The sequence below is a fragment of the Herpailurus yagouaroundi genome, unplaced genomic scaffold (genome assembly GCF_014898765.1).
Source record: "Herpailurus yagouaroundi ecotype Mexico unplaced genomic scaffold, PumYag 29, whole genome shotgun sequence".
NCBI lineage: Eukaryota > Metazoa > Chordata > Mammalia > Carnivora > Felidae > Herpailurus > Herpailurus yagouaroundi.
In genome coordinates, this window is record NW_024412377.1 from 97,996,419 (window position 1) to 98,018,537 (window position 22,119).

Sequence of the window (22,119 nt, forward strand, 5' to 3'; positions counted from 1 at the left end):
AAAAAAAAAAAAATCCAAGTAGCAGGTGTTCTCTGCTATAGACTGGGAAAGAAGTGGCTTTATATAAGTGCACAAGGAAAATGCAAATGTTCCCACGACAAGTACGTGATGGTAGAACATGTGACACTGCTTCTGTTTATGGATTCTTCCAAGAGCCCTGTTTCCCCGTTTCCCTCTGTTCTCCAGGTAATATAATTTTAATAGTATCAAATAATGACATTCCTTTTTTTAATGTTTGTTTTTGAGAGAAAGAGAGCGTGAGCAAGGGATGGGCAGAGAGAGAGGGAAACACAGAATCTGAAGCAGGCTCCAGGCTCTGAGCTGTCAGCACACAGCCCGACGCGGGGCCGGAACTCACGAACTGAACTGTGAGATCATGACCTGAGGTGAAGTGGGACGGTTAACTGACCCAAGCCATCCAGGCGCCCCTCAAATAATGACATTCTTAACCATTTCTCTAGGGAGACTATTCTACTCACTGATAGATCGCACCCTCAGGGAATAGTTATGGATAACTGTTTAACAGCTATTTTTCTAAATTTCTTCCCATGGGAACACTATGAACCTGGAAAAGGAGCAGTTGGTGAAACACCCTTGTTTGCTTGTGACCCTCAAGATGTCAGATGGCTGCCGGTAACCTTAGTGGAAGGCGTGCCACTTACTTGCTTCACCACCCAGTGAGTGACCTCCATCAAGCCTCCCTCCTGTCCAGGCCTCAGTTTCTTCAGGCAGATGTTGTGAAGAATTAAGATGAAGTGACCATCCCCTTAAGGTTCCTCTTCCTCTGGCTGGACTCAGCGTCATTCAGCACAACACTGCCCAGCCTCTGGACCTCGTGTGTGCCAAGCAGAGAAGTGCCCTTGGTAAATTCTGCTTCCTCCTATTGTATTTAAACCCCATATAGAACTTGAGATTCCTCCAGTCACTTACATAAATAACCCAGTTTCTATTCCCCTTGGCTTCCTGAGTTTTGCCTGCCCTCTCTGACTTCTACCACACAAAAAAAGCAGCCCCAGGGACTCTGGCCAAATTTACCAAGGTAGAGTGGAGTTTCCTGAACCGCTGAAGACATAGGAATCTTAAAAGGCCTTTTATAGAAATTTAATGACTCTTGAGAAATCTCCTAGCTTAGCTGTTTTGCCCCAGGAAAATTAGCATTGCATTATCCTCCCTATCCTCTTATACCCTGTTTTGAAAAGTAGTAGATAGTTCATTTTAAAAGTAACAAACATCCTATTTGTATTTACTTTTTATGCCACAAACGATGCATTTGGTATTGAGTTGAATAGGGCTCCAAGAGAAAATACAATTAATGAATAGTCACAAGGTTGCTAATCTGATCAATGCTGGGTGATAGGACATTTAATCTGATTGTCTGTGACCACAATTGCACAGAGCCTGTGGCAGCAAAGAGGACCACATTGGCTGGCAGGAGCGTTTGCAGATTATTAATTACTCGAGGGGTGGGGGCTGTGGTGAAAATAGATGTGGGGAAGAGAAAAGGTGTCTAGGAGGAGGAAGGGAGCCAGCTGCAGGAATCTAACTCAGGGAGGTTATCCCACAGAAAGTGTGGCACGTTTTGTGCCAGTAACCCTGTGTACAGCCCCACATTCAAGAAGAAAATGAGACCTAACAACAATCTTCAGAAACCCCACATCTCATTCAGGTAGGCGTGTGGACCACGGCAAAGGCTCCCCGTCAGAGGCATTGCTCTGGGTGAGAGGGTGCTCTGCCCTGTTGGCGATATCCATAGTGATCATCAGTAGTCATCTCTGCTGAAAAATGTAGAGACTCTTCCGCTTGCCAGGGATTAAAATATGTCAAATGTCTAACCACTGCCCAGACCAGCCTTGCAATGAATGACTTGAGGCCAGTGGCAGAGGGAGAAAATCAAGGAACCTTCCTCTGCATCTGCTCCCATGCCCCCAGAGGCCATCTCTAGGGCCAGCAACAAACTTGAAGGCAAGCTAGCCAGGTTGGGGCTGACTCCCACACTCCTGAACTGCCCTTTCCCTCTCAGATCTGGAGGACACTCTCCTGTCCTTTGCAGGGGTCGGTGGCAACGGACCTCTGTGTAGACCCCAGGAGGTGGCTCAGCGTCCTCTCAAAACCATGTTTCCTCTCATAGCCGCATCCTGAGCAGAGCAGGGATTCCCGATGTCCCCTGCTCCTGTCCCCACCATGACTTCTCTCTTCCTTGCAACACACACCAGACACCTTCTTGAGACAGGAGTGTTATAGCCCAGATGTGTGGCAGTGAGGACCACAAGTTCCCTGACTTCAGGGGCTCATCTCTTGTTGAGAGAATAAGATACTGAAACAGGTACTTATCTGGGAACAGCCCAGAAGGCATTGGCTCTCTGTGTTGATTTTTTGTTTTGCAGTGCTCAGCACCAAGGCCCAAAATGTTTCCAAAAACATCTGAGGGCCTCTCTTGTGCCCACCTGGCATGGGTAGCCCTCTGCCCTTGTACCTCAGCACACCATATCCTTGAACCCTTCATAGCCCCCCGGCCACATTGTGATCAATGTTGCAGCTAAGTGTGCAAACCATCATGCCAATATCTGACAGATCGATGGAAGCCCCTGAATGCCAGGCTGACTATGAGGTCAGTGGGAAGCCCCAGAAGGTGTTTGCTCAGTGCCTGTTTGGGGCTCCAGCCCTCCCCGTTCTCTGACCCCACACATTCCCATGCTGGCTGCCGTACCCGGCTGCTGGGGCCTCACCCTCCATTTAAGCTGGTGCCAGACAGAAGGGAGCTGGCAAGGGCTCCCAGGAAGGCCCAAGACAACCACTACATGGGAGAAACAGCCACTCTCTCAGCAACTCAGTGACTGCTTTGTTGGTTCCTCGCTCTGCCAGGATGCCCCATTCTGAGCTAATGAACAGCTTAAGCGTGCAGATGAGGAAAAAAGAGAGTAGAAGCCCTGATCGTAAAACAATGTCAGCAATACAGGAGGCTGCCTGAGTGGAAAAACAGCTCAAACCTAAAGAGTCCTTTCAAATGCCTAGTTTTGTTCTGAAGTTGCCTGACCGCTTATCTCCTCTTGTTTTTCTTTTTTCTGTTTCCTTTTAAAACCATTACAATCAAGCATTTAGTAAATATTGAGGCCAGGGGAAGTACTTCTATGAGCTATTCAGGCCCAAAAGCCTCAAAGAAGGAGGATGGGACGCTGACGGTCTAATTGATTTTCTTCTGGAATAAAATTAAAAGCAAGGCAGAGAGTAGCAAACAGCACTCACCTTTATTGCACGCCTTGGAGCTTGGTAAATAGAGGGCAATGTTTCAGCGTTTGGTTTAGGGTGAAGGAGGAGGGTTATTATGAGAAAATGAAAAACAATTAGGTTGAGAAACGAGCGGGGGGCAGGGGCACCGGGGTGACTGGCGGCAGTGGCTGGGTGGGACTCTAATGCGAGGCTGTTCCAAGTAGGCCCTCCCTCTCCCGTCTTGTGCCTGGTGCGGTGGCTGGGGCACAACCGGTTTTCCCTCTGAAAAGTATGTTCCCTCTTTGACTCCTGGCCTCTGCCTCCAGGCCTGTGGAGCCAGACGCTTCCCCTGGTAGAATGTAAACGAACCTGAGTCCTCGCCCTGCGATAACTGTGAAATGAGAAGCCATTTCTTCTCTGTTAACTAGAAAAAGCCCACCCCTGTGAAACCTTGTTCCCAATGCCTGTGCACTGCTAATGGAATTTTTAACTCGACCTAACCGCACCTGAAGGTAATCAGCTCTGGGCCAGTTGTGCATTCGAAGTCCCTGTCAAGCTGACAGGAGGGCAGAATTAGATGGTTTGATAACATTTCTCTCCAGGGCGCCATTTCAGCAGTGGTGGGGCAAGAGCCCCAGGGAAGGCTTTGTCCTGTTCTCCCCTCTCTCTCTACCAAGATAGGGTGACGTGGCCCCACTCCCACCCTGATCTGGGTGCCCTGACCTAAGGGAACTGGGTTCTGGTTTTCAGAACATTACTTAGGCATTTCTTCCCCAGAGAGACAGAGGGTGTTGAGGTTCAGGGTGTTAAAATATGGCTCTGCCCTGTGAAACCTTCTTCAAACAAGGGTGTATTTCTAGCAGGAAGCAATTTGTACATTCCAATTTTTGGTATTCACCCAACTCTCAAGTCACAGAATGTTTTTAAAACAGTGCCCAGTCATTGAAAATGCCAGCCAGGTATTTTGAAGTTGCTTTGTACTCTTAGCATGTGACAGAATCTTCACCCAGGGAACTTTCAAGAAGCAAGAATTTCAAATAGAAGCCTGAGGCAATTTTAAGAGGGACACTCTCTAGTCATTTGTGTAAACCCCCCCCTTCTGTTTCTAATTCCATCTTAGAAGCTTGAAAATACAATTTTTTTTCCCTTTACCAATTTTGTGTTTTTCTATTTGGCAAACATTGATTCTTTTCTGTGTCCCAAATGGAGGTGAAATTAACTTGTCTGTCTGTTTCTTAAACAAAAATAAATAAACAACTGCAATATGTATAGTCCCAGATCCTGCCAAACACCTTTTGCGATATGCCAATGTCACCAAGGAATGTCAGCTCAGCACCATGATTAGCATTTTACAATTGCTACAGAGCCAAATGTTGAGAGAATAACAAACGCTATTTTGTGCCCCATGAAAATTACAGTTGAAGAAAGGAAATTTTTCAGTCATGTAGCAGGAAATTAAAAACAGGAGTCCAGGAGACTGAGATCCAGATGACTTTCTTCCTCAGGTAACTAATTTTAAGACCAAAATTGAGGTTCAAAAGATATATGTAAGTTAATTTAGTTTCACTTTTTAAAAGCTTTCCCCTCTAAAGTTTTGTATTATGAATTCTCTTTAGGTGGAGTTTTTAACCCCAACTCCCAACCTAAGAAATGATTGATGTTAATAAGTGAAAAGATAAGCCACAGATGAAGGGAGATGTTCGTCTAACACATCTGATGAAGGAGTTGTATGTAGACTATATAAAGACGTCTGATAATTCAGTAAGAAGATCAACAATTAAAAAATGGGCCAAAAAAATGGAAAAGACATTTCACCAAAGAAGGTAAACAAATAGCTAATTGGTGTATGAAAATGTGTTCAACACCACTGTGTATCAGGGAAATGCAAATTAAAACTAAAATGAGATCTCACTACATACCTACTAGAATTGCTAAAATTAAAAAGAAAGACCATATCAAGTGTTAGTGAGGATGTGGAGGAACTGGAACTTTCTCATACCCCACGAATAAGAATGCAAAATTATCCAGCTATTTGGAAATCTGTTCAACCGTTTCTTAAAATGCTAAACACATACATATCACACAATCTATCAACTCCTAGGTATTTACTCAAGAGAAGTGTAAACAGGTCCACACAAAGATCTGCAAGCAACTGTTAATAACACCGTTATTCCTAATTGGCCCAAAGAGAAAACAACCCAAATGTCGTTAACTGGTGAATGAATTCAGTAATTGTGGTATATCCATTCAATGGAATGCCATACACCAATAAAAAGGAAGGAACACACAACAATATGGACGTATCTCAGAAAAATCATTCTAAGTGAAAGAATCCAGAAAACACAAAAAACTGTACATACTATATGATTCCATTTATATGACATTCTAGAAAAGGCAAAATTATAGGGACAGAAATCAGATTCCTATAATGATGCATAGGGGAAGTTTTGGGTTCAATGGAAATGTTCTATGTCTTGACTGTGATAGTAGTTATACAACTGTGAAAACTCATCAAAACGTATATTTTAAATGGGTGAATTTATTATGTATAAACCATACCTCAATAATCCTCACTTAAAAAAAGAAATTGTCTTTAGATAAGGAGCGACGCTGAACAACCAACAGGCACATGAAAAGATGTTCAGCGTCGCTCCTTATCAGGGAAATACAAATGAAAACCACACTCAGATATCACCTCACGCCAGTCAGAGTGGCCAAAATGAACAAATCAGGAGACTATAGATGCTGGAGAGGATGTGGAGAAACGGGAACCCTCTTGCACTGTTGGTGGGAATGCAAATTGGTGCAGCCACTCTGGAAAGCAGTGTGGAGGTTCCTCAGAAAATTAAAAATAGACCTACCCTATGACCCAGCAATAGCACTGCTGGGAATTTATCCAAGGGACACAGGAGTGCTGATGCATAGGGGCACTTGTACCCCAATGTTCATAGCAGCACTCTCAACAATAGCCAAATTATGGAAAGAGCCTAAAGGTCCATCAACTGATGAATGGATAAAGAAATTGTGGTTTATATACGCTATGGAATACTACGTGGCAATGAGAAAAAATGAAATATGGCCTTTTGTAGCAACGTGGATGGAACTGGAGAGTGTGATGCTAAGTGAAATAAGCCATACAGAGAAAGACAGATACCATATGGTTTCACTCTTATGTGGATCCTGAGAAACTTGACAGGAACCCATGGGGGAGGGGAAGGAAAAAAAAAAAAGAGGTTAGAGTGGGAGAGAGCCAAAGCATAAGAGACTGTTGAGAACTGAGAGCAAACTGAGGGTTGATGGGGGGTGGGAGGGAGGAGAGGGTGGGTGATGGGTATTGAGGAGGGCACCTTTTGGGATGAGCACTGGGTGTTGTATGGAAACCAATTTGACAATAAATTTCATATATAAATAAAATAAATAAATTAAAAAAAAAAAAAAAAAGAAATTGTCGAGACCTGGCATGGTAGGCTGAATGATGGCCCCCAAAGATACCCATGTTCTAGTCCTTGGAACCTGTGAATGTTGCCTCATATGGTAAAAAAAAAAAAAGATTTTTCAAGATGCATTTCAGTTGAGGATCTTGAGTTAAGGTGATTATTCTGGATTATCCTGATGGTCCAATCATGAATGTCCTTATAAGAGGGAAACAGGGAGATCTGACACAGCAGAGAAGGCCATGTGACAAGAAGAGTACAGCAAAGAAGGGTTGGAAGATGGAAGAAGGGGCCATGAGACAAGGGTTAAGAGGAATACAGCTCTAGCAGCTAGAAAAGGCAAGGAACAGATTGTCTCTTAGAGTATGACTCTGCCAACGCTTCCACTTAGGCCCAGTGAAACTGATTCGAACTCCTGATCTCCACAACTGCAAGAGAATAAATTTCTTTTGGTTTAAGCCACTAAATCTGTGGGTTGCAGATTTAGTTACAGCAGCCATAGGCAACTAATACACTAGCTAGAACAGATTGCAAGAGTCTTGCTCTCATTTAACGAGAGGACCAATGGCTTAGATCAGCATCTTTAGATTTCAATGTGGGAAAGAATCATCTGAAATGCTTTTTTAAAATGGAGCAGTTTTTAACCTCCCATTCCACCTCACTCTCACGTCCTTATCTACACCAACCTGATGTAGTAGAGAGGGCAGAGCCTGGGTGACTAACATCTGGGTCTAGTACTGAAGCCCCAAACTTCAGGAAACCCCGATCTAGACAGAGCATTTTCTTTTCCCATGGTCATAATTCAATATGATCACTACTTCTCTTTCTTAGGTGGATCACCTTGTTCCACACATGACATTTAGCAGGCTCTCAGCAAAGTGTATTTATTTATCTATTTGACAGTTCCATAAACTCAAACCTCTCCAATGGCCTCTATGTTTGCTGGGTAAATTCCACATTTGTTATCCTTGCTATAATCCTACTCTTCATCTAATTTTACTAAAAGCCATCGGTATACGAGCCTATTTTGACCAAGCATGTCAGCCATTTGACTTTATAAATCCCATGGCTTCATTTACTGTTTTTGGCTTTGAGAAACACCAACAGCAGACTGGCTTTCTGAATCGCAAAAGGGAGGCCAGGTGAAACAATTGTCATAATGTAAACACACACATGCACACACACACATGGAAATTCTGCCTTTTTGTTTCTTGTTTCTGTATTCTATCCATCAAGTCCAGAGCTCATCTAGATAAAATGCTAGCATCTGGCAAAGCCTCACGGACAGCCGTGCACCTCCCTCTTAGGCATCCCTTGGCCCACCAGATGCCACTTCTCTCTGCCCAGCCGAAATTCCATGCTGGTTAGAGGGAGGCTCCTATAACCAGGCTCAAGGACCAGCCTCCCCCCAGGGGCATGGTAGGGTCGGCTTTCACTGCAGGAAATGAGTATAGACCAACCTGAGGAGGTTTTCACGTTAGTAATGAGTTTATTGCACTTGACTTTCAGACTGATATGAAGACTGTGTCAATGATGAGAAATCACAAGAGCTTGAGACCCCCCCTCTCTTTACTTCCACTGGATGATAGCTAAGAGAAGCCTGCAAATGTCTAGGCACTATTGTGAGATCCATTTAACTTGATTAGTGAAGCTGACAGTTTGCATAGTTTGAGACACATCCAGTGAAAACCCAAGCCCTATCAGATAACAATTGAAAAGAAAAAAAAAGTGAGATAGAGGAGAGAAAGAGGTAATTTTAAGGCCAGAATTACCAAACAGTTCCATTTGTATACAAGCTAATTTATGTTTCCACGAGAATCTGCCAGGCTACTCTAGCAGTTTTAACAATGCATTGCTCTACCCATGTTTATCAAATATTTAAACATCCCATTTTTATTGAGCCATAATGTCTGTTGAATATGTAAGCAAAAGAAGAAGGATGAATTTTCTTTTTCACAGCAAGAATACAATGGCAACTCTTTGCTCACGATCTGTTCCCATCTGTACAATAAAGTCACATTTGGATTCTCATATTTGCTGGAAAAAAAAATGAATCATTCTCTGTCTTCCGTAAATACATATTCCTAAGTCCAGATCAACTGATTGATCTATCACAACATTAATTGATCAGCATAGCATCTGTCTGTCCATTGATTCATCTGAGAGAGAAGCAGATGACATGTAATTAGTTCCATAATGGAATAACACTTTTCCTCCAATTAGCATAGCCATGAATGTGATATGAAGGTTCTAGTTCTAGAAGGCAAGTAAATATTTATTATTTTATTGTGCCAGTGCTAACAAATCAGTTTAGGGACTGAACATCTCCTGTTTAAAATGAGTATCATTGGTCAGAAATATCCATTTTGAGTGTGGCACCTATGATACAGTCTGTAAACCTCCATTGCAAAAGCCTGCAGCTCCAGTAAACTAAACCAGTGCCCAAACCACCTTGCTCATTATGATGGACAGTAATCAGTGAACTAATAAAACGATTGGAGCTGAAATCGTATTTTGCATTCACAGCAGCAATGGAATAACGAATAAGCCGTAGAGATGAATATACATATTCATTTTCCCTCTCTACGACACACACAAACCTCGCTTTCTCGCCTTCTAGCTGTGTGAGAGTCAACACCATGTTTGATGCATTGCAATACAGTGGCAAATCATGTTTGACAAAGTGGATGGCTTCTGCTTTAGTGCTTTCCATTCACTGGGGATAAGCAGATAGTTTGTGAGGGTCTCTCTGTAAGAAGAAAGAATCATAATTCCAAGTCCAGAGGTCAGGAATTTATTTTCATGGTGTCACAAGCATATCTTCAAGATGTAATGTGTATTCCGGCTTCCCCTGGCTGACGGGGTGTGTGTGCTCCTTATTAGCAGAGATAGCCGAGGTTTTACGACACAGAGTTTGGGTCAAGAATGAAAAGTTTTGAAGATTTACATTTTTCTCCAGCATTGACCTTTTGGCTTTATTCCTTAATTAAGCAAAGACATGGCAGCAAAAGGGAGTATTATGGGCCTGCTGTATCCCCAGGGCGTTATGAGATACCAGACACAGTTAAGCTATCTCAAGACAACCATGTTCTCTGGAGTTACTTTATTGCTATTATAAAAAATCTTTATTATGGGAAAAAAATATGTATTTTTATGCCAGAAGAAGATGAAGATGACAGTTAGGCTGTTGAATGGTAGTTTCAGTTGAGCTTCGTGCCCACAGAGATTGTAAAACACCCAAGACTCAGGAAGGCCTCCTGATAGAATCTTAAGAAACCTAAAGGGGTATATTAATCTTTGTGAAATTCATAGTTGGAACAGGCTACCATTAACTGGCACTTTCCAGTTATCAAGATATTTTATGAAACTGAAAAAAGTCCTATTACACTTGCTAACAGGGCCAACTTTGAGGGTGTGGCTAATGAAATAATCTCTTTCCAGATCGTCTCGACTCTAAGAACCTTGAGATCCTGAATCCCCATAGATGCCTGCGGCTTTTCTTACGTGCTGCCTAGCATGGCACTTGTACAGAAGCTTCTGTGTGAGTTTGCTTTTTCTTTACTAAGGAAAAGAAAACCGTTAATTGAGAGGATGCTCTTTTCTCTTAAAAAATCTGGCACTTTTCAACTCGATTTTTATTGTTTTTAAAGCAAATATACTGCCCGCTCCCTTCCAAAACAATCACCTTTGCTTAAACTACTCACACCTCTTTCCATCAATGTTTACCAAAATAAGACACCTTACTTAAAAAGTGTTATTTCTTTAAACCTTTCATCATCAGGTTCCTTTGCCACCAGGAAAAGTTCACGTACTTGCTTATGTACCAGTCTTTGTGTTTATAATTTGTATTTCATTCCCTGCGAATTCAAGGAGTTTGAGGTGGTTCTAGCTTATATCTTCTCTTGGCTTTTATTTTATTTTTTTTTTTAATTTTTTTTTTCAACGTTTATTTATTTTTGGGACAGAGAGAGACAGAGCATGAACAGGGGAGGGGCAGAGAGAGAGGGAGACACAGAATCGGAAACAGGCTCCAGGCTCTGAGCCATCAGCCCAGAGCCTGACGCGGGGCTCGAACTCACGGACCGCGAGATCGTGACCTGGCTGAAGTCGGACGCTTAACCGACTGCGCCACCCAGGCGCCCCGGCTTTTATTTTTTAATGTTTATTTTTTTGAGAAAGTGAGAGAGAGCAAGTGAGGGACGGCAGAGAGAGACAGAGAGAGAGGGAATCATAGAATCTGCAGCAGGCTTCAGGCTCTGAGCTGACAGCTCAGAGCCTGACACGGAGCTCAAACCCACAAACCGTGAGATCATGACTTGAGCCAAAGTCAGATGCCCAACCGACTGAGCCACCCAGGCACCCCCCTTCTCTTGGCTTTTACTGATGGGTCTTCTAGGGTTGACCCCAAGGCGTTCACCTGTCTCTTGGTATCTGTAGCAAAGGAACAGATAGAGTCATTTCCCTTCTACCCATGGGAGGGAGAGATGAGTTGGGTTTCCTCACCCACACTTTCTGTTCTGAACAAGGGATGTGGGTCACCACTATCAATGCAGATAACAGAAGCAGGGAACATTAGTATCTTTTAGTTGGCAAAACGGTCATGGTTTCTACATAAAGAAAGATTGCTACTAGTTTCTTCTTTTTTTTAATAGTTATTTTATCCTCAGGGTGCGTGCCTGGGTGGCTCAGTCGGTAAAGCGTCTGACTCTTGGTTTCAGCTCAGGTCACCATCTCATGGTTTGTGAGTTTGAGCCCCACCTCGGGCTCTGCACTGGCAGCACGGAGCCTCCTTGGGATTCTCTTTCTCCCTCTCTCTCTGCCCCTCTCCCACTTGTGCTGTCTCTGTCTCTCTCAAAATAAATAAATAAACCTAAAAAAAATTGTTACTTTATCCTCACATTGTTCAACAGATTTCCCACGAGGAAGGCTGCGATCCACTTTGCCCCAAATCGGCCATCTAGGAAAGGGGTGCTCAGAGGGACCCTCAATCCATCCATCTACACATCCATGTGTACTTAGAATCTCTCAGCCCTTGGCAATGGCTCACTTGTAGGCTATTTTTTCAGTACCACGGAACTGCACTCTGGGGATTTGGAATGGTCCTCTGTGTCATAATGAGATTTCTCTAGTTGATCCAGCAAGTTATTTGTGCAGAGCCTATTTTGGGTACTGTTCAGTGAGGAGGCAGTAGGGAAGCTTCAAGATGACACACAGCCCTTGCTTCTGTCAGGAATGTCACAGTGTTGGGGAAAGAGGGGTATGTGCCTTTTTTCCCTCTGACCCTGCAACATAGAAAGCTGAGTGCAGGGGCGCCTGGGTGGCGCAGTCGGTTAAGCGTCCGACTTCAGCCAGGTCACGATCTCGCGGTCCGTGAGTTCGAGCCCCGCGTCAGGCTCTGTGCTGACAGCTTGGAGCCTGGAGCCTGTTTCCGATTCTGTGTCTCCCTCCCTCTCTCTCCCTCCCCCCTTTCTTTTCTCTCTCTCTCTCTCTCCCAAAAAAAAAAAACCATTAAAAAAAAAAAAAAAAAAAAAAGAAAGCTGAGTGCATCATTTAGTGCCTTGTTTAGGGACCTGCAAGAGAAGTTCCAGGTGGACCTAAGAGGAGATGCAGCTAGAGGGGATTTGGGTGGGGAGGCAAGAAATAGACTCACCCATTAGAGAAATTCTTGTGGCTAATTTTATGCTCTGCCGTCTCAGATACTCACACTCCTTCTTGCGGAAAACTTTTCCTGGGTAGTGGTTTCCTAGCGAGAATCACTTTCACTTTCTATCTCATTATAGTTTGGACAGAGTCTGTTTCCTTGTATACGTTTGCTGGCTCCGTGCGTAAGAAGGATGCTCAGATTAGGTATATCGTTATCAAGCCATTCAGCGCATAGTTCCATGTTTCTTCCCAGATAGCAAGTGGTATCCAGGCGGGCCTGTGAGCCACTCCACACGTGTAGATCTCTCCTTCTGTTGTGAAAGCAGGGTAATCTCAGGAGATTGATGTCACTGAATATCCCTAAAGCATAGCTGTCAAGTATATGGATTCAAAAATTCACCATTTCATTTTATCAATTTTCAGAGTTTATTGAGTTACTCGTGTGTTTCTCCTCTTCCAAAATGCTGTGTGCTCTTCCTGTGGTGCTCTTTTATTTGGAAGACCCCAATGCAGGCCACCCAGGAGTCAGGGGAAAAAGCCTCCCTTATGAACCAGTGTGAGCAATGTCGGAAAAATGTGGTACAAAGCTGACAGAAAAGCAAGTTCTAGTTTTCCTATTTCTGGAGGATTATATCAAACAGCTTTAAAATAATGGAAAATATCTGTTGTCTCTGCATGTGGTAGCAGAAAGGTGACTGCCACCAATGAGACGATGTTATACGGACTGGATGTATTATATAAAACACTTGAAATGTTATGTACATAACAATGTTAGACTTGTTGGCCCTTAGGAACAAAATGGACCAGAGCAACTTATAAACTGGCATCGTGACTCAAGGTTTGAATGGAAATAGCCAAGAAACCATAAGGCAACCACATAGCCCAACTCTTATTTCTTATGCGTAATATCAGTTTTAAATACCACTGAGAAGATGTAAAAAAGTAGGTTTTAAGCAAGGCAGGCAATGACTAGCATCTACAAAGCATCCAGACATCTGATACTTGATCATTCAATAAGAAGTACCCACAGACAGAATTTGGATCATTATTAGAAAAAAATGTACATCGTCTGACTGACATCACACACACACACACACACACACACACACACCCCGTCAAATCTACTTCCCAGTCTTTGGCCTGATTAATGGAAATCCCCAAGAACTTCATTCAGATCAGATTGTTGACTTGGGCATCCCAACTGAATTCCACTGTAGGTGATGTTATTTCACCTGATTAAGGCCATGGTTCAGCAGTATCAGCAGAGAAGAAATTACAACTCCTTGCACTTGGCAAAGTGTTTGTTCTTGAGGATTCCCGAGTCTTCCAAATTCTCCTGGTCATGAAGGGTTCAAGAAAGGGAACATTTTATGCCACCAGCAATTTGTTCATCTTATAGTTAGCAAGTGCCCAAGGGTTTGTTGTTGTGTGTTTTCTTTGTTGTTGTTGTTGTGTTCTTGTTTCATTTTTCATAGGTTCTTGTCTGTGAGTCCAGAACTTCAAGATGTCTCTATTTTGCATAAAAACGATGTCAACATCTGACATTACAGCCTGATTAGGGGGCACGATTCTAACTGGTTTCTGATCCAGAACATTAGTTTGTCAACTACTATTTTTCGTTGTTGTTCTATAGTTCGTTACACACACACACACACGCGCGCGCGCGCAGCCGGTAAAATTATGCTAGAATTGCTGAAGGATTTTAAGTAGGGAAAGTGTTTAAGTGTGTGTAGCTCCTGAATCCAATACTTAAAATCATAAGAGTAAATAATCACCAACAGCAATCCTGTCCCTGATTTTGTTTCAGTCATTAGAATTCTGTTGCGATGTTTACCACTCATTCTTCCTTAAGAAACTGGGTTACTTCCTCTGTCTGAGCCCCGCAGGGAAGTCACAAAGCCAATGTTTGAGGTAACGTGGCAATGCATTTTAAGAAGAATCAGCTCCTAAGAAGTGGGGAGAAAATATATTATTGGACTTCGCAGGGCAAACATACCCCAGCAGGTTGGAGACTGCGAGGAGTGGGGTCCCGCTGGCCGCCCTGGCCCCCTCCTGACCGCCCCTCGCGCAGGGCGGCGGTGCACGAGGCCGGCCCGGCCGCCTCCGCTCCCGAGGGAGCCGGGCCCTCGCGCTCCCTCCAGGATGGGACAGGATATGACAGCCCGGTTTGTGCACCAGCATCCTTAATATTTCCTTCCTTTCAGAAGCAAATAGAGCGTTCCCTTATCTGAATGCTAATTTCCTAGTTAAAAACCCTCCCTTGCTGACAAGGGACTGAAAGAGTTTTAAATCACAGATGTAGAGTATCAAATGCAATAATGCTCTTGCAATAGTGCATTGAAGCCTCAATTAATTAACCCTTGGGCTAAGTAGGCAGGTACATGGCGGTGGCCGCAGGCGGTGGATGGATGAGATTTAAATGTGCATCTCATTTCCCCAGCACGGAGCATGCCGTTTGGTTCAGAAAGGAGTCATTTTGCACACTCGCCTCATTTACTCGCCGCTTTAATCCTCCTAATTCCACCTGAGATCGGGGGAGAATTGAAAAGGAAGGCGAGGAGCAGGGGCTGCGGGCTGGGCTTTTGTTGCGCGCGGTCCCCCGGGGCCGTGCCGCGCGGGGCCTCCAGCGGGTCTCGCCTCGGAGCAGGCGTCGTTGGGAGACGTGCACAGCGAGATCAAGGCGGATGGGGCTGTTTTTACATTTTGGGGGGGGGGGGGTGCGGATAGCTCTAGAGGAGGATGCCGGCCGAGCCCACCCCGTCCGAGTGTGCGAAGTCCCCAGGCCAGGCCGCAGCCTTCGCCGGGCGCGCCAGGTTGCTGGCGCCGGGTTGCTGGGGGTGGGGGAATGGGGGTGTCTGTGGGGCGAGGCCGCAGGGCGGGACGCTCGGTGGACGTGCAGGTGGGGCGGCGGCTGGGATCTGACCGCGCCTAGGGGTCCTGAGGCCCGGGTTCAAGAACCGCATCCCACCCTCGGCCCGGGCGCCGTGTCCCGCGCTGACTAGGTGTAACTCTCCAGCTCATTTCTCTCCACGCGATTTACCATCTGTGAACTCGTCTTTAACCTAATAAAAATCATCTAGCTTTTGACTAACAAGAAAAGGAAACAGTGCTCATTGTGGGGTTTGGGGAAAATGGCTTCACTAATGTGCAGGATGAGAACGGAGTGATTTATAGGCGGTTTTAACTGTAGGCTATGATTAGGGGGCTGGTAGTAAGTGCATTAGATGTCTAAGTGTGGCAATAGAGTAAATAGGCGTTTTATTTATCGCAGTGCCAGGGGCCTCTTAGCGGAAGAGCGCTTCTCCAAATTGAAATATAGCAGAGTTTACACTCCTGATTAGGGCTTCAAGCGCAGAGCCCAAGGCTATCAGCTAAGCAGAAACAACGCTCGCTGACACCTAATTGTCACTGGATTAATGTGCAAACAGGGACAGCGAACAGCAACAACAAATAACCTAGTGTCAGAGCCGTTGGTGGCAGTGTCCACTCGCAGTGACTTGGGGCCAAATTGGAGTTTATATGTCAAAACGGGCTCGGATCAATGTGCCGGGCTCCTCCTGCGGAGGCCTGGATGGAGTCGTGGCAGTTGTTGATCTATGTGCGTGTGGGCATATTATGTGCCTGGGAGTGGAGGGGAGCAGGCAGACGGAGGAGGTGAAATGCCTTTCCATTAATTTCTTTTCTGCTTTATGCTCCCGAATTCACAGCTATTAAGACAAATTTATGTGAATCAGGTCTTTCTCTCCAGGATCTTGTGACTTTCGCCTGTGTCTCCATATAAAATTTAATAACCCTGTTTGTGAATCAAATCATTCCCACAACAACAGATTCAATCTGGGCTGCCACCTGTCTGGCTTTGGACGGGAGCGACCGACCGAATTGGGCAGCTGGGTTCCAGCTTTTCATGGGGGCTGCTGGTTGGTTGGCTGCGGGCAGTTCAGTTTGCCCTGGGGTTTTCCAGAGCAAGAGCTAGATGTGGCTGAAGGGGGAAAGGAGGACAGCCTTCCATATTCCCTCCACCCCGACCCCTTTTCTTTAAGTGACCGAATTGGTGACAGCCCTATTTTAAAAACACAAGAACTCCTAACAGTCCAAAGCAAACGGCGGAATAGGTTACCATCCAGGAAGTTCTTACACTCACTCATTTTTCTTCTACAATTAGCCATTTAGGGAGGGAAAAAGTCACAAATACATGAATTATGTTCCTAAATGTATTTCTAAAGTTCTTAAGTTTTATTGAGCATGAAAGTTGGTCTTTCCCTGTGTTAAGGACTGAAGAAGCTATAGAACTAGCTAGTAGCTCAATGGTGCAAAGTCTTATGATTTAAACTTGACATTTGCAATTTTTTGCCGTAAAATATTACTTTCTTTATTTCAAGACTTTAGTTGAAAACCTCGTAATTCCTTTTAAGCTCCATTTGATTGTCAATTGCACAACTCTCTCTAAAGCTTAGGGCTTATGATTTTCATACACACATGATTTATGCTTTTTGTGTCACAATATAATGTACTTTGGTACAGCTCCTACTTATCTCTCTTGCATCATGAGAGCCTTCCCTTTTAGAGGCTGGGAGTTTTATAGTGAAGCCATCAAAGACTTGTGACCTGGCTGTAGATCTCCTGGAATTGTCCGAAATTGCCTTTTTCGCTGCCACAGCCAGACCTCTGTGCCATTCCATTTAATATATTTTCAGAAAATGGTGATCTGGCTATCTGCATATTTGGATAACAGAGTGAAATAAATTTTCACTATTGAAAATCTCAATAGCTGGCCACTGAAAGCCCATTCATTGCCTCAAGACTGGGGAGAGGATGGCAGGACACATTCTAGAAGTTGCAAACACTGAGATTTCCTCCATTTGCTGTGAGAAAATCATGAAGTTGGATCTGTCATAAGGAAGTCCCAACTCCATTTACCAACAATATGCTGGAGTGCTTTCAATGTATGTTTGATCTGGGGGTAGAACTATAAGTTCATCCAAGATGCTGACTGGACATACAATTTAAGTTAATGATTCTCATTAAAATAACAATATGTAACCAAAATATCACAAGTAGATATTCAGTTTTCTGAAAAGATTAATAATATATATTGTTAATCACACAGGGAATGTTTAGTTTATCCTAATTATCACACTTTGTTGATCTTATTTTGTGGACTCTTAAAACTGAAAGGAAATTTACAGACCGTCAAACCCTCTTTACAGCCCTATTTGCAGTTGGGAAAACTGAGGCCCAGAAAGGTTCACTGTCTTGCTCAATGTCACACTCACATGCCCAACAAAATTTTCCACATATTCCTCAGATACATTATTATTCCAATCAAGCCATAAGCATCGTCAGTACTTGAGAAAATTCAAATGTGTGTGTCATACTTGTCAATTGTAATCATTTGGGCATTTAAACATTAAAACTTTTCTGGCATGTAAAAAACTCATTTTTTTAATTACTAAAAAATAATTGAACATGGGCATTATTCTTTGCTAATTGACCTGGAAGTTATGAAACAGAATTCAAAATGTAAAGAAGTTCTCAATATTTGAAAGAGGTGCTATATGTCAGTTATTTGGGGCGGAGGTTTTAGTATTCCTTGGCCAGATTTCTGTTTTTTTTATTTCCCACTCTTTCTACTTTGGGGCTTTTGACCTCCTTCACACTCTACAGGGAGGAAACCAAGGCTCAGAGAAGTTGGTTTTATCATTACTTAATAAAATATTTCATGGAGGCCTTAGGACAGAGCTCCACACAGAATGGAGTGTATCATACTTACCCATGGTCTCCCTGCCTCCTTGTATGGTGGGTTACCACCAAGGAATATTTGGTAGGTTTTTAAATAATTCTGCTGAAGACTTACAGATTTATTTATATCTGAATCACTCTTAGAGCTTCAGTGATTGTCTTTGGTGCACCAACTTCAGGATGTCTCTGCATTATTAAGCCTCCACCTGATTGGTCTGGCTAGGTTTTAAGAGCGCTGCATAAACTGACAACTTATGTCAACCAAGAAAAAATAAAGTCACCCAGAATTTTGAGTATGACTATTTAAATCTAGATCTAATCTGAAATTTCTGGCAATGTGGTCACATTCTGGGAAGTAAATTCACTTGAAGCAAACTGCTGAAATCTAAGGTTGGTCCACCAATGGGGCTGTAAGCCTCGAGTCTGAACTAGGATGTATAATGACCTAGTCCACACGCCCCCCCTTCCCCTGCTCCCTCACTCCCCCGCTCTGAGTTCTTGAGAATTTCAAGACCACTCATCGTCAAACCAACCAGGACTAGGTTTGTACCTGGGCACTTTCATGCAATAAACATGATTTTAATTTCCTAGACTGGAATGGTTGTACAGAACTCCGTGAGAGGAAGGAAGAGGGTGAAGCTACTCTGGAGTTATCCATGGAAGGGGCATCATTTGTTCTAGGTGAACAACAGGGAAAGCATTGTAACCAAAACCATCTCAGAGAAAAGGACCAGGTGCTGAAGAGAAAAGAGAATGGCTGTGTGACAGGAGGCGTGGGCTTGTCTGGTCTGGGTGCTACAAGCACCTAGTGGGTGACCTTGGGCAATTCACTGGCAAACAGCCACATATCACAGTTTCCTAATCTGCAACCACCGGTCTAGGCACACAATTTCTTAAGGTGAAATTCTTAAGGTGAGCCCTCAAAGTCAACACCCAAAAAACTCCCCCAGGGAGCTCTGTGCCCTCTGGAGTTTAAAACGCTTGAACTAAAGGACCTACACATTTTCTTGTAAATGTGAGGTTTTTAATCGCTTCTGCTTTAGCAATTTTAACTCTAATATTACAGTTTGAGGAAAAGACCTGAAAAGACACTGATGACTGATTTATACTCCTTCAGACCACAGGAGTACTTCATTAGGCAAACTCTTCAAAGCCTTTTTTTCTAGATGCAGGTACTCAGGAGAACGTCAGCAGTCATCACTATTTGCTTTTAAGGTTCTCTAATTCTCTCTGCCACAAGACTTTTTGGTAATTAACAAAAAATAGTTTGTAGATTAAAAATATTGTAAGATAACTTCTCCCTATTTTTTTTTTTTTTACCTTTAAGTTACTGTGTCATATCTTTAAGAAATTTGAGGGTTGCCTGGGTAGCTCAGACAATTAAGTGTCTGACTCTTGATGTTGGCTCAGGTCATGATCTCACAGTTCATGAGATCGAGCCCTCCCTTGGGCTCTGTGATGACAGCACAGGGCCTGCTTGGGATTCTTTCTCTCCCTCTCTCTCTGCTCCTCCCCTGCTATCTCTCTCTCTCAAAATAAATAAATATTTTTAAAAAGAAATATCATGAAGTTGTGTATATGATAACATGATTTTTTGTTTACATTTTTGCCTTCTGAAATAAAACGAAACTCCAAAATATCCCAAATCAATATTCTTTCAGGATTGTGCAAAGAGCCCAGTTCTTAAACATCATAAAATGTTATGCATCTATATATTTTCCTACTCAAACATTACTGAAGGCAGACGGTATGCTGTGTTCCCAACGTGCATATTGTTCTTTGGCAAGCAATTTTTAGAAATCACTTTTTTCTACCCTGGTGTCAGAGAACTAATTTCATTTTTATGTTGTAACTAGATTTAAAATCTAATAGGCATTTCCTGTATGGAGCCTCCGAGCTTTCAGACTCAGTGTAAGCCTGTGTTCTTGCATGGTTAAAATGAAAGCATAAGTATGTGGTAAGCAGTGAGCAACTCTTTCCATCATATTTAATATTGCTCTTGGAGGAACAGTGTATTATTGCACGCTTTCTGTATACTTTTGTAAGGCAGGATTTTTTTTTTTTTTTTTTATTACTTGAGGGAAGTTTTTCTAAGAGCACATCTTTTTAATGGTATACTTTCCCCTTCTCAGTGAGGGACTATTGATTGAGTGGACACCGCTTACGGTAGCTGTTCTGAGCTGCCAGCAGCAGAGTTTCCTGTGATTGATTTTATATAGCACCTTTTATACTTGAGAAATCCCAAAGCACTTAACAAAGCAGTGAGTGAATTTGATGCTGATAGTGATGGCGTAGGCAAACACCGCCAGGGCGCGAGCCCGCGGCAGCTCACATTGCTTCAGATTCTTGAGCTCTCCAGAGGGCCTGTTGGCCGGGCCCCCCACGCCCCGTTCTCTCTGGTCTGCCTAGACTCTCCAGACTGGAAAGGACATCTAGCCATCTTCTGGGACATCCCTGGGTCACTACGCTGACCAGCCTTGCGCTCCTCAAGACAGATGAAACAGGCCATGGTGGGTGGCTTCCAACAAGGCACTTACTCTCTAGGCCTCTCCGTCCTCACTGGTTAAATACAGAGTAGGATTCGGTGGTCCCGCCCGGTTAGAAGTTCTAAGACTCTGATTTCATGAGGATCTCTTGCGCCTCGAGTAGGTGCCCAGCGTTACGTCAGGGAAGACGCTTTGGCTAACTTTAGTGTAAGATAAGTAAGTACAGAAGCAAATGAGGACGTCTCCAGAAATGCAGAGCACCCCTCAGAAGGACAATACATCGTTGCTCCCTTCTTTAGCTCCTAGCACAGTGCTTACCATATAGTAACCCCTCAGCAAATGTTTGTTGAGGGAGTACATGCACATGCAAAGTGTCTTTTCAGTGTCAGAGAAAGCAAATTTCAGTCCAGAACCGTGGATGTTCATGGCCTGGCACCATTGATGTTAGCAACGAGTGTGCAAAATAAGCCAGACTTGCCCCCATAGAAACCACAAAAGTGAGACACAAATAATGCCTTTTCTTTTGCTGCTCTGCTTCCTGAGGCCAAAAGGTGAAGCTGCTTGTTTTACTTGTAGATTGGCAGGAGAAGAAGGAGAAAACTGACAAAGTAAGAAGAAAGGACACTAGGCTCAGAGGGAGAACTGTGGTCTGTTTACCTGCAGTAAAATGAATCAGAGGAAGGAGATAGGGTGAGTCTGAGAAGAGGGCATCGTCACCACCCTGTGTAAGTGGGGAGGTGACAAGGAGACTACCCCTGAAAGAACAGAACAGAAAGAAAACCATAATATTCTTCCTAAGAATTCAGGCTATTCTCAGCCTCAGCTTCAAAGACATGAGCTTCCTCAGTGTCCCTAGCAGGGAACAGGAGGACTGCTGGGAAGGGGAGGGAAGAAGAAAGGCTACTTCTCTGCCCCACTCCCACCCCAGGGGAGAGGAGAAGCAGTGACAGGTTCAAGGTGACAGCATAGAAAGAGTTGGTGGGGTGTCCCCTCTGGTTCCGGCTGGATTTATACCCAGGTGTCTCTGTTACATTACACATCTCATCGCCCAATTAGCTTGTTTAAAATAGAGAGAGTGTCTAAATTAAAATGACTGTGGAAATTCCATTTTACCTGTGTTTTCTTTTATTTATATGCACGGCCATGGCTTTGGAATTCTTTTTCAAGCAAAGAAATAACTTACTGTTGCCTTACATGATGCATCGACATCTACTATTTCCTTAGCTCTTTGAATGGCCCAGGGAGACAGATGGTATTATTATGCCCATTTTACAGATGAGGAAGCTGAGGCCCAGAGAGAGGATAAGTGACCTGCCGAAGGTCACACAGCTAGCGAATTGTACAGTTGGAATTCAAACTCAAGTTACTAACTGCCACATCTCACTCACTGTCCACTATATCTTACTGTCTCCATCTCAGGCTGAAAAAAATAAACCCTGCTTGAGAAAATTCATTGTTATGACATGCCAGTATTTAAAGGATTAAGCTGTGAATGTTTCTTGTTTATTTTTGAGCTCAAACCACGTGGCTGGCTGCTTATTACTATAAGCAATCAACTAAAATCTCCTCCTCCTCCTCCTCCTCCTCCTCCTCCTCCTCCTCCTCCTCCT